Source organism: Tursiops truncatus, chromosome 9 (assembly GCF_011762595.2).
Source record: "Tursiops truncatus isolate mTurTru1 chromosome 9, mTurTru1.mat.Y, whole genome shotgun sequence".
In the NCBI taxonomy this organism is placed as follows: Eukaryota; Metazoa; Chordata; class Mammalia; order Artiodactyla; family Delphinidae; genus Tursiops; species Tursiops truncatus.
In genome coordinates, this window is record NC_047042.1 from 102,958,194 (window position 1) to 102,968,315 (window position 10,122).

A 10,122-nucleotide genomic window follows, 5' to 3' on the forward strand; every position below is an offset into this window, starting at 1 on the left:
TGATGTGGACTAATTCCCCGGGGCTGCTGGAACGAAACGCCACAGGCCGGGGCTTAAGACAACAGACATGCACTGTTTCACAGGCTGGAGGCCAGAGGCCTGAGCTCCAGGGATGGGCAGGGCCACGTCTCCCTGACGGCACCGGGGAGGGTGTCTCCCTCGCCTCTCTCTTAGCCTCTGGTGTTGCCGCAGCCCTCGGCATCTTACGGTTTGCTGATGCGTCACTCCAGCCTCTGCCTCCACGGTCCCCTACCTGGCCGTCCCCTCCCTGTGTGCCTGTGGTCTCTCCTCCTCTTAGAAAGACACCAGTCACTGGGCTGGGGCCCACCTGACACCAGTGTGGCCTCATCTTCACTAATTCCACCTGCAAAGACCCTAGTTCCCACTGAGGCCACGCTTGCAGGTACCGGCTTGGTCTTGAACAAGTTTTTTGGCCCCAGCTGAACCCACCACAGATGGATTAAACGTTAGCTCTTCAGTAAGAGGCCGCGTTCTCTCCAGCCCCTGCAGGTAAACTCTTGGTCAGGACGAACAAGACCTGGGACCTTGTTTCCTCCTGGGCTGAAAGGAGGTGATTACGATCTGAGGGCGGGGGGCATCGTGCTCCTGTCACAGGTGAGGCGACAGAGGCCACAGGACTCCCTACCAAGAGCTGGCATCTGATCTGGGCATTCCCCCCACCCCGCCCCCACCAGAGCTGCAGCCCACGGTTCTGGGGTCTTTAATCATACATGTCTCTTTTGATTAACTTAGACGGGGCAGATTCCAGACTTATTACTCTCCTGCGTTTCTGTCTGCTGCGTGTGGGTCACCTACACCGTCCCCGCAGGACCCATGGTCAGCCCGTGGCCCAGCCAGTGAACTTCTCCATCACTTTCGCCCTCTAGCTCGGCATCCACCTTCGGGGCCAGCTGTGGCCTCTCGCCCTCCATGGAGTCCGTCGGTCTCCCCACATCTCAGCCTGTGGACCCCGGACGCCAGTGTGTCACGCCCTTAGAGTCAAGCTGATGGCCTCTGTGTCACTGCTCACATGCATAGTTAACTTTGAGGGTTGTTACTTGCCTTCCGTCATTGGGGTCGCTATTTGTATCCTCAACACGTTTGCTAATTTCCAGAAGAGCCTTCAGGGTGTGAGTCTTATTCATCTCTGTAAGTCCCGCAGCTTCGGCTCAGAAGATGCTCAATAAATATTTGTCAATTGACAGATGTTTCTTATTAATTAGCCAGTTCAACTGGTGACGTGCTGTGAAATGCACTCTGATGGAAAAGAAACTCAACAAAACAAAGCAAGCTAACAATAGCAACAGAGATCTCAGGTCTCAAGTTCAGGCTCCAGGTACTTCCTTCCTGCTGGACAGGGCTCTGGGGACGTCGGTCTTCGTTGGCTGTGATCTCGGAGTTGGCCTCAGAGGGGCCGAGGGGTGGAGGTCCTTCTCCTATTCCAACACGTTGTCCTTTGAGCCCAGGGCTCTGACAGGGGCAGCCAGAGGGCCGGGGAGTGTGGCCCGAGTCCAGGCCACGTCTCTGCAGCCGGTAGGACCGAGCTGGGGCTGGACGCTCTTTGACGTCCACTATTTGTGCCTCTGAGCGTATTTCCCCCTCTGTGAAATGGGGCGAAGGCTTGGGTTGCAGGGTTCGCTCAGTAAGTGGCGCTGCCCAGCTGGCGCCTGCCCGACGTGGGCTCCGAGCTGAACACAAGCGGTTAGACCGACGGACGTCGCGCAGTTGGGTGTCAAGTGATTCAACCGTTTTCAACAGAGTGGGCCGGCCCCGGGGCACTTCTTTAGTTTGATGAGAAGGACATTGGATCAAACTGAGTCAACTTAAATAGTCTTGCTTCCTGTGGAAGCTCATTTTCCTCGCCCCGTGCACCTCCATCGCTCTTAAAAAACACCTCCGGGCGACTTCCCTGGCGGTCCAGTGGTTAGGACTCCGCGCCTCCACTGCAGGGGGCCCGGGTTCTATCCCTGGTTGGGGCTACGACTCTGTGAGGGCCGGTGGGGGTGTCTCAGAGGGCTGTCCCGGCTAAGCGTGTGTTTCCAAAGGGGCTGTGGCCCCCGCAGTGACACTCTGAGGCGGGGGCGGAGCCCAGGGCGTGGCCTCCCTCTGATAGGTGAGGCAGCTGAGGTCTAGGGAGCGGGTGCCGTTGCCCAGAGTCCCTCGCTCAGCCTCCGGCTTGGCCCCATCACTTCCATTTCCCTGTGTTCAGCTCAGGTGTGGAGTGAGTTTGTGCTTGGTTGCTCCGGACTCTACTCTTCTAACCTTAAAGCTTGCGCGGCCAGAGCGTCCGGGGCCCGGGCCTTGCACCGCACTCTAAACAATTTCCTTTTCCACGTAAAGAGCCTTCCTTTGGCTTCTGCATTGACTCCTGCCCATGGGATCTGAGATGCTCCTACCAGCAGTTTATCCCCGGAGAAGGGAAACCCCTGATTGGCGTCTTCCCTTGAGAGCGCTCAACGCTGTTTGTTTCCACGGAGGGGAAGGCGGAGATGGCCCGGGGGAGGTGATGGGGTGGGGAGGGAGGGGGGGATGCCAAGAGAAACCCAAAGGCATGAGATCAAGTCAAACCCAACGCCGCTCCTCTCGGCCTTTTCAGTGTGAGGATGGCTCACCCCAAAGTACACAAACCAGCAGACTGAATCCCAGCTCTCTGTTTGAGCGGCACCTAGACAAAGCCTGCCCTCTGGGGTCCTCCCTGCGGCCCCGTCCCGCCATGGTAACCGCTGAACCCCCCGGGCCATGGGAGCAGGCCAAGTATGTGCCCGATTGTCCTGATTCTCTTGTTTCCTCCCATCGGTGGACGGCGTCGGATGTTGTGTACGTGTGCTCTTTCTTACCCTGATGTATTTATGCCCTAATTTTGTGGTGCTTTGTTTGGGGGAGGGCGGAGGGGGTGGGAGGCAGTGGGGCGGCCGGGGGCTCTTTTGTGTCGGATTGGTCAAGAATGTGCACCTTGGACTCTTCAAGTGTCGCCGCCCGAAGGCTGGGAGAGCCGTCCCTCTGCAGGACGCAGGTCCTGATGCACTTGGAGGCACTTGTAAGATTTCGTGCCAACGTGATCGCGTGGCATTTGGCTTCTGCTATCAAGGAAGGAGGTGTAAAGGCCACAGACACCTTAGGCAACAGTTCTATACGGGAGGCAGTGAAACGTGTAATTAGGCGGACCCAATAAGGCGCGGCGACTACGTTCAACTCTTCAGTCACATATCATTTCCCAGCAGTTTACTGTGCGTTTCAGCGAGGTCTGTCTTTTTACAATTCCCTGTGAAAATAAAAGGCACGACAGGAGCGTGATGTGCTGTGAAACGCCACTGACTCACATCTCAAGAGTGTTACGACAGGCATGGCGTACTTTCATCTGACGGAAGGGGATGGGCACGTATGGGATCTTTCAAGGACAAGCCTGGAAAGCCCAGTGGTGGCCTCAACATTCTGTGAATTTCCAGGTTACAGACCCATATCTGGAGGAATCCTCATGTCTTAACGGTCCCTGTTCCCATTTACTGTCAGGTAGCTCAGTCCCTTTAACAATGATGCAGTTTTGCCCAAATCTGCTGTGATAGGACAACGAATCCATCGGTCACCTTTCTTTGTGGAAATAATCAATTCTCATCAGTAATTGCTTTTGGGCAATAGTTCAATTCTGCTGTCATCGTTTGGCTCACAGCATCATAACATCATCTGGGTAGCTCTAAGGGCCATAATACATGTTCAAGGCCAGACAGTATTTATTCCTGTGCTTAACTGTTAGGTTAATATGCAGTGCATGTTTCCACGTTTTATCCTCTAGCCCCACCGTGCAGAAGAGACATGTGCGTAGGAGCCCGTTCTTCAGAATGTCAAACATCTGAGTCTCAGGAATAGATCATCTTTCTTTTCTTAGTTTTCAGAGAGAGATTTAGCGCCAGGTAGACACAACCTGGGATTAGTGAAGTGGTTTTTCTGGGGAAGGATTTATAAGGTCTTAGAATCAGCATAAGCGGAAGGATTGAGTGAAAAGAGCTGGCTTTAGGTCAGAGGTACACCAAGAATCTTCTGCAAAGAGGTACCTGGACCCGTAGCCACATGGCTGAGTCATGCTGGAAGGAAGGAAGCCAGTGCCAGCAGGTGTGGCTGTGACTTTAGGATCACGGTTCCCCCCATATGCCCCACCTCCTCTTTCGCCACACGCTCCCAGAACGGGGCCCCTCTCCCTTCCCTGGTCTAGGTAAGCCTTACTAATAAGTTTGGGCTGGTAGATCACTCACCTACGGGATTTTCTGTTGTCTAACTTGGCTTTATAATTTCTCCAGCTAGAGGTTTAAATACCTAATATGTCTTATTTACTCAAGAATACATTCCTTAAGAAGTCAAATTAAAATGAGGCCTATCTGTTTCCAACTGTCCTCTTAGGTCGTGGGTCGGGGCGGAACTCGTAAGGAATAATGGCTAGTTGATGCCGTCAGAGCAGAGGGTGTTTAAACCGGGTGTGACTGCCACATACTCCTTAGGGACTTTGAAAATCGTGACCATTTTCTTTTTTCTCTCTCTCTTAAGCTAGGCTTTGTAGGAAAAAACCCCCACGAATTTGCTCCTGGTACAAAGGTTTCTAAGATATTTGTTATGAAGAAATAAAAATCCTTTTAAAATATTTATAAATCTAAACAACCCCCAAAGCCACACACACAGTTAGGCCTTTCAGCCTTCTATTCTGAAAGCCAGATAAATCATCCTTCAGAGAGCAAAGATGAGAAATCAAAACACAGAGTGCTCAGACAGCCGCCACAAAAGCAGGCACGGAATGTGGTCTAGAAAATTATCCTTGTCTCTGAGCCATGCTCAATCCACAGACATCCCAGGAAACCTTTGAGTTTCTGACTCATCAAAAAAAAAGGAAAAGAAAAAAAAACCCTCATGTGATGTCATCTCCAGAGAGCATCATTGAAGTCTAGAGGCAACTGAGGCGTATCTGACTCAAGCGCCTTGTTCCCGTCAAAGGCTGAAGAGTTCCAAAGCCAGGACTGGAGCACACGCCTCTCACCCTCCACTCAGAACTCTGCTTTCACGTTCGTCGTGTCCCACAGATTCAGAGTCCAGTCTGTGAGCCAGCCCTGGAGTTCGAGACCACACATGCCCTTAAATTGTGGTGCTGGTGACACTGAGGAAGGCTTGTTCACTGGTTGACCTTCTACCATGTATCCACACATCTGCTTATTCATTCCACAGACATGCACTTTACTCCTATGATGGGCTAAGACATGCTAGGATGTCCTTTGGTACAAACGCGAGAACCAACCCCCGGCCTCACAGGGTTCAATCGGGGAAGAGATGTGATGGCAGAAATCTCTAAAGGCGATGGGTTCCGTCATAGCGCCAAGGACAAGGGTTGAAACCCCGGGAGAGGAAGACGTGGAGTTTCACTCTTGCTTCTGTGCCCCAGGGGTTAATAGCATCAATTTCTCCACTGGGGGACCACGCACCACGCAGGTGGTGTACAGTTGGAGACCACGTCCACCTGTGGCCTGGCTGGGATCTCCGGTTTCTCCCAGGGAGGGTTTGTTTCCTGACCCCGAATCCTGGGTAGAGCCGTGTTTCTTTGTTGCTTCTTGGAGTGGATGGGTAGCGCTTCCCCATCTGCCTTTCAGCTTCTTCACGACAAGAGAAGCCCTTCCACGGGTCAGCGCCAGGGCCGGCTCTCCTATCTATCACTGTGGCTGCTGAAACCCAGCTCCCAGGGTCCACGGCGGGTCTGGCCACCCCTGGGCCTGTTGCAACATCACTTCACAAGAGTAAGGATCTGACATTTTTCTTTAGAGTCGCCCGAGGCGTTCTCTTTATTCCCTTTCCAGGTATGTTTCGGCCCTTCGAAAAATGTGACTCGGTACCTGGTGTGTTCGCAGCAGGTCCTGTGGCCCCAGCTTTGCTCGATCCGCGGCGGTGCCACAACCCCGCTGAGCTCCTTGCCAGGCCGCTGTGCATTTGGGGGCAGCGCCTAGCAACCCCCCACCCCCAGAAGGGCCGGCCTCCAGCTTTCCTCGCTCACCGCCCCCCCCCCCCACTTGGGTGTGCAGGGTGCAGGCTCTCTGATCCCCAGCCTGGGTGGGACGCTCATCCCAGGGAACCCTTTGATCGACAGCCCCACTGGGTGAGTGCGAGGCAGAAGAGGGACTTTATAGCTGGAGGAGGGGACGGCGACGTGGACGGGCGACAGCGTCTCCCTCGTTTATTCACTACTGAGGCTGCGTGGACGCACCAGGGAGGGCGTCACCTGGGGGTCTTGGGCTCGTGAAGCACACACTGTACCAGGTGACTGGAAGGCGCTCACCGCGGCTGCCGAGTGCCACCCCTCCTCCAGGTGAGAAGGGAGCCGCGCTGGATCCCCGTCTGGCGTGCCGCCTTCTGATGCCCCCGCCCCCTGACGCAGTCGCCCTGGCAGTGCCGAGGCGGCCTCTTTCCCAGCGGTGCTGGAGGTGCGAGAGCCAGTCCCCCGGCCCTCCGCCCTCCCCCGACGACCTGGTGGGGCATCCAGCAGGTGGAGGCTGTACGGGGGCCTCAGGAGGGGTCGGCAGCAGCGCTCCCCTCCTGGACGCTCATCATGTGGACGGACTGACTCACAGCACGACAGACAGAAACGCCGCCCGGGAGAGGTGCCGGGGCGCGATTCGGGCTCAGCCCAGCCCCGCCCCCAGCCCGGCCCAGCCCTCGCCGCCCGGCTGGCACAGAGCCCTGGTCTCCTGTTCCCCCCGAGGGGGAGGGGATGGCCCGCAGAGAGGGAGGCCGGCCGTGTCTGGGGATGGGAAGCCCTCGCGTGGCCTCTGGCGCCGGTTCCGGGGTAGCTGTCCATGGTTCTGTAGCCCAGGCTTCTCTGCCGGCTCCCCGCGTGCTGCTGTGAACGCGCCTCTACTGAAGATAAGTCGAGGGGGTCCTCAGAGCGGGGCCGTGTTCATCACACAAAGCTGCGAATTCCACGGCCCTAGATCTGGAACTGAGAGGGGAGGGCCCGACGGAGCCGGGGACTGGAGGCGGGGGCCAGGCTGGCGACCCCGGGGCCTCTGAGCCGGGGGGCCAGGGTCTCCGCTGCTCCTGGATCCCGCTTGGGGGCTGTGGCCTGAGCCTCCTGTGGGTCCAGGTGCACGGGAAATGGGTGTGGGGCTCCCACGGAGCAGGGAGCAGAGGGGAGGGCAGTCTAACATGTGCTGGATTCAACGACTTCTTTCTCAAGTGCCTCTTGGGTTCCAGGCACCGAAGGAGGGGAGGAGAGGAGGCTTGGCCCAGGCCGCCAGGCCTGGGAGGCTCTGCGCTGAGCCAGTGTGGCTGCCGGCTTTGCTCTGAGTCGCGGCCAGAGCAGCACCCCAGATGACAAGTGCTGTGTGTGCAGAGGTTCGGACACCCGGTGCTCCGGAGGGCACAGGCTTCTCAGGGCTCCTCCTTTCCTCTAGTGGAGCCTACCAGCAGTTTATGGGGGAGGCACTGGCAGTCCCATTTCACAGAGAAGCAAACTGAGCCTGAGGGAGGGGGAGAGGAAGCAGGTCGCGTCCAGCAGCTCATCCCTTCTGCTGCCCTCCTGCCCTTGAAGATGGTACACCTGGTCTGGGAGGTGTTGTTCTGTGATGCCAGGCGTGGGGGATGTCCCTAGCCTTGCAACGCCTGAGCCTCTGGGAGACCTCACGGGTCCCACCCCTCAGCTTGAACCCTCACATACGCCCACTGTCAGGAAGATAGAACCTTCACTCTTCCTCCGACGAATTAGAAGATCTCCTTGTAGCTCTCATAATCGTGACCAGCGATGCCAGGAAACAACCCAACAGGCCTTCTGCAAATACACTAACTGTGGGATATCTACACAAATACACACCTGTAAGGAACCCAGTTCCTTATACTGCGGTTTCATTTGTTTAGAACACGCCCAGTAACCAGAAGAATGGTGAACAGGACTCTGGTTCCCCAAACAGTTGCCCTAGGCCCACACCCATCCCCACACAGAAAATGGGCTTCCTGACCTCATCCGGAGTCTACGCGCTCTTGACAAATCCCTCACCCGCTTGGTCGTCTGGCTGCAAGCATCCAGCAGCTTTAGAAATAAAACATCAAAAGACGGGGGAGAGATTCTTACAGGTTGGCATCCCCAGGGGCCAGGTGTCAGTGACATGGGGGAAAACCAGGCCCTGGCTGCCCTGGACCAGGCTCAGGGGCTCGGGGAGCTGGCGGCCGGAAGCTCTGGGTGGGGTTCAGCCGCCGCGGAAACTGACGATTCTAGCTCGTGGAGGAGGTGGATTTAGTCCAGTGTGAGCTCTGGTAAAGCAGAGAGAGGGTGTGGCACTTTTTCAGAAACATTTCTGTCCACCATGAAGAGCAGAGAGCAGTTTTGACCTGGGCATGAAAATTAGCCCTGCGTTCCCCGGAAGGCCGGCGCCCTGGAAGGTGGGCACTTGTGTCTCAGCTGAGTGGTGAGCACCCTCTCAACCTGAGGTGGGCAGATGAGCTTCAGACGGGAGGTCCCCCCCACCCCGCCCACCAGGACCTGCACTGGGAGGGTGGACCTGAGGGGCAAACTCCTCCTATGTATGGGGCAACAAGAAGTAGGACGGGCTCAGGCCTCGCTGCAGGTGAGACAGCTGCAGCGTGAGACTCAGGGCTTCCAAGGTCTTGAGGCCTTTGACGTCCTTGACCCTCTTGTAGGCATAGCCACCTCGGTCCCGCTGACAACTGCTGTGGGAGCCCGAGCCTCTCTCCCTCGGTCAGAATTTCTCAGCGGAGCTCGTGGGAGCTTGGCCACCCCCAGGGCTCGGGTGGTGACAGCTGGGGGATAGACCTCCCATCCTGGAGAGCTGCTCCCGGGACAGCGGCGACCTGAGCCAGGCAGGAGCTTTGCTGCCCGGGGATGTCAAGGGCTCCGGGACACCTCCTTTCCCCTGAAGGACCCGACGGTCCCGGGGGGCTGCTGTCCAGAAAGTCGGTGGTGCCCCTACCCTGTCCCCGCAGCTCTGGGGACTCATGGGCCTGTGGCGCTGTTGGGAAGTCTGGGGTGACAGAGGCACCTGGTAGCTGGCGTCCTGAATGCCGCAGGCTCTTCTGCACCTGGGTCTTTAAGGAGCGCTTGGTTTTCAGAAAAGTACCATTTGCTGGATGATCCTCGGTGACTGGAGGGGATGACTGCACGTGAGGCCGCAGGGACCCGGCAGCTGGGGGTGGGGACAGAGCGCTCCCTCGGGCTGGTAGCTGGGGGTTGTCCTCAAGCCCACGGCAGGAATCGATTGGAGATTTTCTGACTTCATGAGGCTTGTTTTTATTTTATTTATTTTATTTTTTTTTAACATCTTTATTGGAGTATAATTGCTTTACAATGGTATGTTAGTTTCTGCTTTATAACAAAGTGAGTCAGCTATACATATACATATATCCCCATATCTCTTCCCTCTTGCGTCTCCCTCCCACCCTCCCTATCCCACCCCTCTAGGTCATCGCAGAGCACCGAGCTGATCTCTCTGTGCTATGCGGCTGCTTCCCACCAGCTCTCTATTTTACATTTGGGAGTGTATATATGTCCATGCCACTCTACGAGGCTTGTTTCTAAACAGCTTTGTTGAGATAAAATTCACAGACCGTACACTTCGCCCATTTAAAGTGTATGATTTAATGGTTTCTAGAATACCCGCGGATGTGTGCAGCCGTCACCACAGTCAAGTTGAGAATATTTTCACGACCTTAAAAAGTAACCTTTAGCTGTAACTTTCCTGTCTCTTCTTTCCCTGTCGTCCCCGCTGCCGCCACCCCTCCCCAGCTCAGCGCGCGGCTAATCTCCTCTCTTTTCTACTGAGTTCGCTGTTGTGGACATCCGTGGGGAAGGAGCATAGAACGCGTGGCGTTCTGTGACTGGCTTTTTCATGTACGTGATGTTTTTAAGGCTCATCCCTGTTGTGTCTGTGTCAGAGCTTCATTCCTTTTTACGGGAGAATAATGTATCGTTGTGTGAATAGACCTCATTTGTTCACCCCTTCATCGGCCTTTGCCCCGCAAATATACAACATAGTATTGTTAACTGTGGTCACCAGGTTCTACCTTACACCCCAGGGCTCACTTATTTTGTCAGTGGAGGTTTGTACCTTTGGATCACCTGCACCCACCCCTAACCTCTGGTAACCA